Below are 8,894 nucleotides of genomic sequence, written 5' to 3'. Positions count from 1 at the left end.
GGTCGTGCTATGTTGCCGCTGGAATGCACAGCGACACTTGTGGGCAGCCACCAGCACGTACTTAGATTGTATTGGTAGATAACACAAACCACACATTTCACTATATATATTTCAATGTGTATTGAAATTGTATATTGAGCTTTCATTGTGTGCTGCGTCTGCGAGGCTGAGTCGGGCGGCGCCGTGGAAGTCCATAGCGGGGGTATTCCCTTCTGCCGCAGGCATGGGATGGCGAGTCTGTCGGGACCCTGGGGACTTGTGGAAACTGTGTGGTGATTTCTTTTGAACTTACAGTCCTTTAACATCTTTGGACTATTTTTACTGTGCCCATGGTCTTTTTTTTAATCAATTATTCTATTGTTTGCACTGTTGTAACTATGTGGTTTTGTGCAGGTCTTGTAGCTTTAGTTTTTGGTCTTGTTTGTCTGGTGGATTTGGAGCTCCTTTCCGGGATACACGCTAAGATGGTAGCGCGATATTAATACACAGCAGCCTCTCCGGACTCTGGATTGGGGATTGCCAAATGTCATGTGGATTTTCTGGTGTAGTCTGTTTTGTCATATGCTTTTGTGATATCATTCTGGAGGAAAGTTGTCTCATTTTTTAACTGCATTGCATTTGTGGTTTTTAAATGACAATAAACTGAATCTGAATCTGAATATGTGATAAAAAGATCTGAATCTGAATCTCACATCTAAGGTCACTCAAAATTTGAGAATGGTCCTGGGAATCAATTAATCTTCCCCTTTTTTAAAAAAAGGTTAAAATCGAAAAATAACTTAGTGTGGAACTTTGTACTCCAGTTTTTTTTGCCAACCCATATTAAATATTTTTAAAAATAGCCGATATATTTAGGTTAGCATTAAGCCACTGCCTGTCACGCTCTTAATTACTCGAATGATTGACATCAAACCTGTTCTATAGGGATAAGACTTTGAGGTCTACGCCATCCCCGTAAGCCAATCAACCAAAAGCATGGATTTATTAAGTTAAAATGTGAAGTTAGTAACTTCCACTGCCCAATACTTGAGAACAAAAGCATATTTTTAAACATTTCCATTAGAAATGCCTAAGTAATCTCAAATAACTACGAATAATACAAGAAAACAGCGTTTGAGAAAGTCTGATTCACAACACAAACGTTATTGACATTTTGCGCGCCTCGGGTTGCGCGGCGTTAATTTAGTGCGCTCTCAACCTTGTGTATTTGCTGCTTGCTTGATTGACATCAATCCTGTCCAATGAGAAATTTGATTCGGTAGGGGTGGAAGCCAACCATCCAATAAAAATGTGCAAGTGATGTGAAGGTTGGATCTTCTCGTTGAGTAAGTTCGGTTGATCTGCATCTGTTGTCGTTTCTTTTAAAGCACGTGACTTGTCGTTAACCGTAAATACCGAACAGGTGTTAAAAAAAGCACGGATGGAGAATACAAAGGAACCGAATCTTCTACAAATAAAATCGACTGTTTTTTTCAAATGTGAAACCGCTGGTCCGGGCTTCGTGTTTATACCGCGCACTAATTGACAAGGTGGCGGACGAATGGAAGAGGGGATGCGGCGCATCCGGTGGCAGATTGTCCAATTATCACGGGTGCCGGGGGCGGGGCATGAGTTCTGAGCCGAGGCCGAGTTGTTTAAGGTATAATTTATATTTAATTTGCGCGAGGCTGCTGGGCAATTAGGGGAATTTTATGTGTTTATTCTTCATGCCACGTTTGTGGTGGTTTGTGTACGAATTTGGGATCGCCTATCGCGGAGAAGAGAAGGAATGGGCGTGAGGGGAGGAATGGTGTGGTGGTGTAAACGAGACGGTGGGAGGTGTGGTAGGCCGGCCGGAGAGAGGGAGGGAAAGAAAGAAAGAAAGAAAGATTGGTGACATTGGCTTCAATAATGTCAATATTCTCACCGTCTCCCTCCAGTCTATCACTGTTTATCCCAACTACCAGGGCTCCAGCCCTGATTTTAACTAATGAGCACAGCCAATGAACCAAATTCAGTCTTGGTGAGGGTGTCTGCAGGCATATGCTGCACCAGATTTTCATGCTCCTTTTTCCGCCTTAGATGGGGCATTGTAGAATTATTGTGGCGTGACCCTGTCGTGCAAGTCAGGTGGTAATGGAAGACACAAGGGACTGCAAATGTTATAATCTGGAGCAACAAGTGGAGGAACTCAGTAGATTGTAGCCATACTGGATGGAAATGGGCCCTCAGAACCAACTGGCCTATGCTGACCAAGATTTGTATCCAAGCTAGTGCCATTGGCCAATACCTCTCTAAACCTTTCTTATCCATGAACCTGTCCAAGTGACCTTTGAATGTTGTTAGTGTACCTGCCTCAGCTTTGACAGCAAAGTCCAGCTCCTGGCTATTACCTGCCGCTTAGCTATTACGTCCGATGGAACCATTTCTACTAACAGGAGAAGGGGCAAAGGTAGGTTACTGGCACCTTAAAGCCAGTTGCTTCGGGCAGTTAGGACTCGTCAGCTGTGGTTGGCAGCTCATCTAGAACGTGGCAATACAGAAACAGGCTCTTCAGCCCAGCTAGTTTGTGCCAAACCATTAATCTGCCTAGTCCCATCAACCTGCACCTAGACCATAGCCCTCCAAACCCCTCCCATCCATGTACCTATCCAAACTTCTCTTAAATGTTGAAATCGATCCTGCATCCACCACTTACACTGGTAGCTTGTTCCACCCTCTTAAGTGAAGAAGCTCCTCTTCATATTTCCCTCAAACATATCACTTTCCACCCTTAATCCAAGTTGTCTAATTGTTGTCTCACCCAACCTCAGTGGAAAAGACCTGCTTGCATTTACCCTATCTATACACCTCAAAATTTTGTATACCTTTATTTGTATATCACTTTGATCTTCCAGGGAACAATTTATCACCCGGATTACTGGCTACACATCCATGCTAACTTGTACAGGGACTTCCAAGACCCTTTCAAGCACTCTGTTCCTTGTGCAAATGAAACAACATTATACCTTTCAATTCACCTTACCCAAGAGAAGAACCTCACGTTTCCCAACACTGTATTCAAATAAAGCAAATTATTGCCCAGTACTCTGATCTCAAACACCCGCTGCCTTACAGTTGTACCCACTCATGGGGAAGGCTTCAGGAGTAAACCCTGAGGAAAAATCCAGGGGTGGAGGCCCTAAGGCAGTTCCACATTGAGCTCAATGCTGACGAGCAACTCCTGCGACGTAGCTGGTGCCAAACTGTATGGGTCTCTGCCGTTCCTTTGGATTCATCAGCTGCTTGTAGGGGGAGAGGAGGGGGAGCCAGTTGCATGGTCAACAGCTTGCTCTCCACATTGTACTGCCCTGGGCTTGTGTATCTAGACAACTAGAACGCACCATCCATGGTCAACGCTGACCAACGAAGGGCTCACCTGCCCCAAAACACCATCTGGCAGCTCATTACACACTCTGTGTGAAGAAGTTGCCCCTCAGGTTCTTATTAAATTTCCCTTTTACTATAAACCTCTGCCCTCTAGTTATTGATTTCCACAAATTTGGGAAAGGATCCTCATGATTTTGTGCTCCACTTAAATGTCTCATTTTCATATACTGGAATGAATGAAGTCCCGATCGGCTCAAACTCTTGGCAACGCAGTCCCGTCAGTCCCAGAAACGTCTTCATAATGGAAAAACTCAGAAAATGTATAGCTCAGGTGGTTGACGGTTAGTTTGAGTTCTCCGATCTTGGCAATTCATTTGCAAACATCTCTTCACAGTACGAGGAGACGTCATCGTTGTTTATTTGTGGTGTATGCTCCGGGTCCTTTGTATACTGGCCAATCAGCTGATTGGTCGTTATTACATGGGGGTGGGTCTCATTGCTGATTGGCTGCATTGCGAACTCTGTGGTCTGGAATTTTGCCCACATTGGCTTATAAATGGGATCGAGGTCTACATGTCAGTTTACAGAGTTCTCTGAGGAAAGCCATGCTTTTAGGAATCCTCTTGTATGTTTGCTTGCACCATGACTTTCACTGGCGCCCAGTCAAATTTGTGCCCCTCTTAATCTTGCAAGAGAATTCCTAGACGCGTGGTTTTCCGCAACCCTGCGTCACAATTGTTTCCGTAATGAAAACCGCTCAGCTGATTGATGAGTATTCGGAGGAGACCCCACAAGTGAACAGGGCACTAATGATGTCTCCTCGTATAGTGATGCAACATTTGTAAATGGATTGCCAAGGTCAGGACAACTCAATCCAACCATCCTCGTAAATCTAAAAGTTCTGGATTGAAACCTTACGTCAGTCTGAGGTGAAGAGTGTTTAAAAAAAAAAGCTCAGACCTTGCACAAAGCAGTTGTCTTTGCTGTGCTTCAGAGGCCTTGCCTTCCTGATGTGGGGCTTTGACTATGAAAAGTCAAAAGTTCCTTTCCTCCTGCAGATGCTGCTCAACCAGCAGGCAGATTGTTAGCACTGAGAGACTTGGAAATCGTGGATTTCTTCCTGCATTTCAGTAGCCAGCTCTCGGTGAGGGCAGATACTAGTGGCCTTTGGTGTATCAATGCACCCTTTGTCAGTCTGAGGTAAAGGGCGTTTATTTTAGAGATACAGCACGGAATAGGCCCTTACAGGCCTTCGAGCCTCACCACCCAGCAACCCCAATTTAACTCTAGCCTAATCATCGGACAATTTACAATGACAGATTGACCTACTAGCTGGCACATCTTTAACTGTGGGAGAAAACAAAGCATTCAGCGGAAAACCGCGCCACAAGCAAAGGAATGAATTCCGAACTCTTACGCCCTGGGCTGTATTAGTCGTTCTAACCACTACACTACTGTACCGTGTTGCATGTTGAAGACCTCAAAGCTTGTGCTTAGATTGGCCCAACCTGACCCTCCTCACAGTACTGAGGGAGCTGTGTACTGTCATTGGTAATGATTTTTTGAATGGCTCTAAACCGAACCCCTGTCTGCTGTGGGTGGATGTGAAAGATGTGAGGCACAATGTAGCTAGGAAGTAGATATCACTCTGCCTCTCTACCAGAGGACTTTAGGTTCAGCCCAAGGGTATAATTGTCAAACTCAGTTTACTTAAGATTACGTGCTGTTTAATAGCAAGCTTGTGTCTCAGTTGATATTACAGAGCCTCACGCATAGAGCCTGGAAATCTGTAATCAACTGAGCCCCGAACACTGTCTGGGGCTGCTTGTTAAACATTCATTATCATATATTACTCTGATCATTGTCAGGCATCCTTGATTAGTGCTTACACAAAGCAGTTTTCTCATGCATCAAGCACTCCTGTGTTCCTTACATCTAACACCTTACAACATTGCTGGCATAGCGTGACTAGTCAAGCTGCAACTGTCAGTCAGAATTTAGCCCTTTTAGTTCTGTATATAATTCTTCATGGACACACCGACTGCACATGCTGGAATCTGAAAGCAACAAAATCAACGGACAACCCAGTCCAAGTGTGTGCTGGGGGCGGCCCACAAGTGTCGTCATGCTTGTGTGCCCACAATTCCCTAACCCTAACCTTTCTGTCTCCGGAATGTGGGGGGAAACCAGAGCACCTGGAGAAAAACCATGTGCTCACGGAAAGAACTTGCAAAAGCCCCTTTATAGATGCCAGCGGGAATTGAACCCCGATTGCAGATGCTGTGAAGCGTTACACTACTGTGCTGTCCACACACAATGAGTAGTCAATGTCATGTGTTGAGATTTCAACTCAGATGAAGGGTCTGGACCAAAAATGTTGATTGTCCATTTCCCTCCACAGATGCTGCCTGACCCGCTGAGTTCCTCCAGCATCCTGTTTGTAGTTCTTGCCCTGTGTCCTGTCAATATTTATCCTCCATTTAGCATTATATTTACTTCCCGTTACACCACAGGCATTTAGGGCAGCAGTGAAACTCCTCCATCTCTCTCTGTCCTTGGCAGCCATGCAAGTCCCAGATGGAGACTCAGGAATACCGTCGCACACAGACGTCAAAGGATTCTTCATTGCTGTTTCCGTAATAGTTTACTTTGACCAGTCAGGGTTGTTAGCTCTAGCTGAACCCCCAAACTTGGAGGACCGGTAGACCACTTTTAGTCTGCCCTCTACCCTTTGACCTGCCTGCCTACCAGGAGCTGAAGCATGAAGCCCTGACTCCAGCCATCATAGCTGTCTGGGTCACTGAGCCTCCAAACCCCAACAGAGTTGTACTCCTCTTGTTGGTTGACATTATGGAATACTTTGTATTTCTGGGGTTCTGTTGAAGACAGTCTTAGTTCTTGGTGTTGCCTTGAATGGTCTTCCATTTTGAATGATGATGGGCCATTCATCCCCACAAACTGACAGGCATAAGTTTGAGAATCATTCTTGAGTTGGTTCTTCTTTCCATCTGTAATGCAGTTTGGACAGAACTCTTATTTTGGGATCCTAGGATGGCTTGGTAGTGTAGCAGTTAGTGTAATTTGTGCTGCTGTCTATAAGAAATTTGCGCATGACCAGTAGCGGTGACTCCCTCCTATCTTCTTAAGGCATCAGATTAGGGTCACAGTTAGTGTATCATTTTTACAATGGGAATGAGCACCGATTGGGGTTCAAATCTAGCCGTTGCCTGTAAGGAGTTTGTATGTTCTCCCCCATAACTGTTTGGGATTCCACCGGGTGATCCTGTTTCCTCCCATACTCCAAAGATGGACGGGCTAGGGTTACTAAGTTGAGGGCTTGCTGTCTTGGCACTGGAAGCACGGTGACACTTGCGGGCTGCCCCCAGCACATCCTCGTACTCTCTTTGGTTGTTGACACAAACAATGCATTGCACCGTATGTTTCGATGTACATAAGACAATTAGAGTTAATTTTTTATTAAATCTTTAGGGCATGCAAACATTGTGTCCTGCTCACTGAAGGTGGTGTAATTAGATCTTTAATCAGATGTTGGCTTAGGAGAGAAAGCGATGTGTGTTTACTTTCAGTGAATTTGGAAAATTTTGCACAGACAGTGGTGACTGTATCTTGCCGTTTCTTTCAGTTGCCTGTTATGTAAGCAAAGAGTAGTACAATTACCAGTAGACCATGAACTCTGCCAATTGTGAGTTCTGCATCTTAAAACACCTTTTTCCTCAATTGACTACGGTGGCTCACTGATGGCATTGATAACTTTCATCAATGGTACTGCCTTGTTTGAGGGTGTTTATGATTTAGGAAGAAAAGTTGGTTTGGTAGGGTCTATAGCCTTGCATTGCTGTCAGTGGGCTGTGTTGTCCACCTGGGGCAGTTTGGTAGAGGGCCTTTGAGTTGCAGCTGTTAAGTGTAAAAACCTGTTTCCTTGTCTGTTTTCTCAAGTGAATTGATGGTCATTTGGAGCTTGGCTTCTAAGAGGGTGTACATCCAAGCTTCATCAGATTACTGCAGTTCAGAGGGTTCATGGACATTGGTCTTGGAGTAGAGGTTATGTAGAGTGAAAGATTTCCTATTTGTCTTTCCAGTTAGCTGCACTCCAATGAAAGTATTATGATAAGAAAAGTTAAAAATCACATTTTTGGGATGATGTGGGCTTCCTTAACACCAGCTTGCATTGAAATTGGATCTTGTGGTTAAAATCACAGATTGTCTGTCTTACTTATTTACTTACTTCAGTCCATCACCCCTACCAGGGCATAGGCTGCTGACAGCAACTCACCAGAGTCCTCTATCCTGGGCCAGTCTCTCAAATTGTCCCCAGGTGTAGCCCAGCAAAGATCCAGGGATGAGGTCTTAATTGGTGTTTCTGTAGCACTGGGTTTTTACAGGACGGAGTTACTAGCCCAATGCCCAACCCTCCTCTTTTCACTGCCAGGGTTGGGACCATCCATCACAGAAGTTTATAACAGATTTAGGATGGAGATAAGTTTTTGAGGATTCCTGAAATTCCAAAAGATTCTTCATGGTTCCTCGTGATTGATAGACAGTTAGATCAAGAAGACCATAATGTCACTAAAGTAAGACACACACAATGCTGGGGAAACTCAGCAGGTCAGGCAGCATCTATGGAAGGGAATAAAAGAGTTGACATTTTAGGTCAGGACCATTCAGCATCAAGCATTGAGGACATCTTCAAAAGGTGATTCCTCAAAAAGGCTGTATCCATCAAGTGCCTCCACCACCCAGGCCATGCCCTTTTCTCATTGCTACCATCCAGTAGGAGGTACAGGAGCCTGAAGGCACACACTCAATATTTTAGGAGCAGCTTTTTCTCCTTCCATCAGATTTCTGAATGAACAATGAACCCATATACACTCCCCCACTATTTTTTTCTTCTTGTTTTGCTCTTTTTTTGCACTATTTTTTTAACTTATTTGTGTTCTTAACGTTATTTATAGCTTATTCACTGTACTGCCACAAAACAACAAATTTCATTTTATACAGTATTGCTGTGATATTAAACCTGATTCTGATTCACCAGGTCTCTAATATCACTAGAGTTGTCATGTGGTGAATGTTATGTTCACTCTGCATAATGTGATTCGGGCAGCTGCCCTTGAGCCACTGAGTGATATCCCGATGGCTGATGGCAGGGTGATCCGTCAACAATTACAGTCATTGGATTTCTCTCCTTCCTTGAAGGTGGTGATAAATATGGCAAGTCCCTGTCTTGAGAGGTACTCCCGGCTTTTTTGTTGGCATGCTGCCCTTTCGACCCAGTGCCAGATTGGATCGTTAAGTTTGCTGTGGGAAGAATCAAGTCATAATTGAAAAGTCCTTTAAGTTCTCCTTTCAGCGGGCCTGAAAAGAAAGGAAATGTACAATTCAGATGCAAGGCCTTTGGTTCTTCTGTCTGTCATGGTGTTAAACAAAAACAGATACGTTACTGTCCCTAATTGGCCAACATATTGGTCACACAGACTCACTACCCCAGCTTCCTGGGAACCCGTCTCTCCACTGCCATCTTGTTG

At 44.3% G+C, this 8,894-nt stretch overlaps 1 protein-coding gene across 1 annotated transcript in view; it reads left to right on the top strand.

Moving 5' to 3' along the window:
- The first annotated feature begins 1,307 nt into the window (after window positions 1-1,307).
- Window positions 1,308-8,894, top strand: part of rfx5 (regulatory factor X, 5) — a 39,321-nt gene continuing 31,734 nt past the window's right edge. The window contains exon 1 of the mRNA XM_073061082.1: window positions 1,308-1,639. The gene's annotated coding sequence lies outside the window, so the exon portion shown is untranslated. The remainder of the gene's footprint in view (window positions 1,640-8,894) is intronic.

This window comes from Hemitrygon akajei, chromosome 11 (assembly GCF_048418815.1).
Source record: "Hemitrygon akajei chromosome 11, sHemAka1.3, whole genome shotgun sequence".
NCBI classification, from domain to species: Eukaryota; Metazoa; Chordata; class Chondrichthyes; order Myliobatiformes; family Dasyatidae; genus Hemitrygon; species Hemitrygon akajei.
Note: the sequence above shows the minus strand (reverse complement) of the source record. Positions and strands in the feature narration are given on the sequence as shown.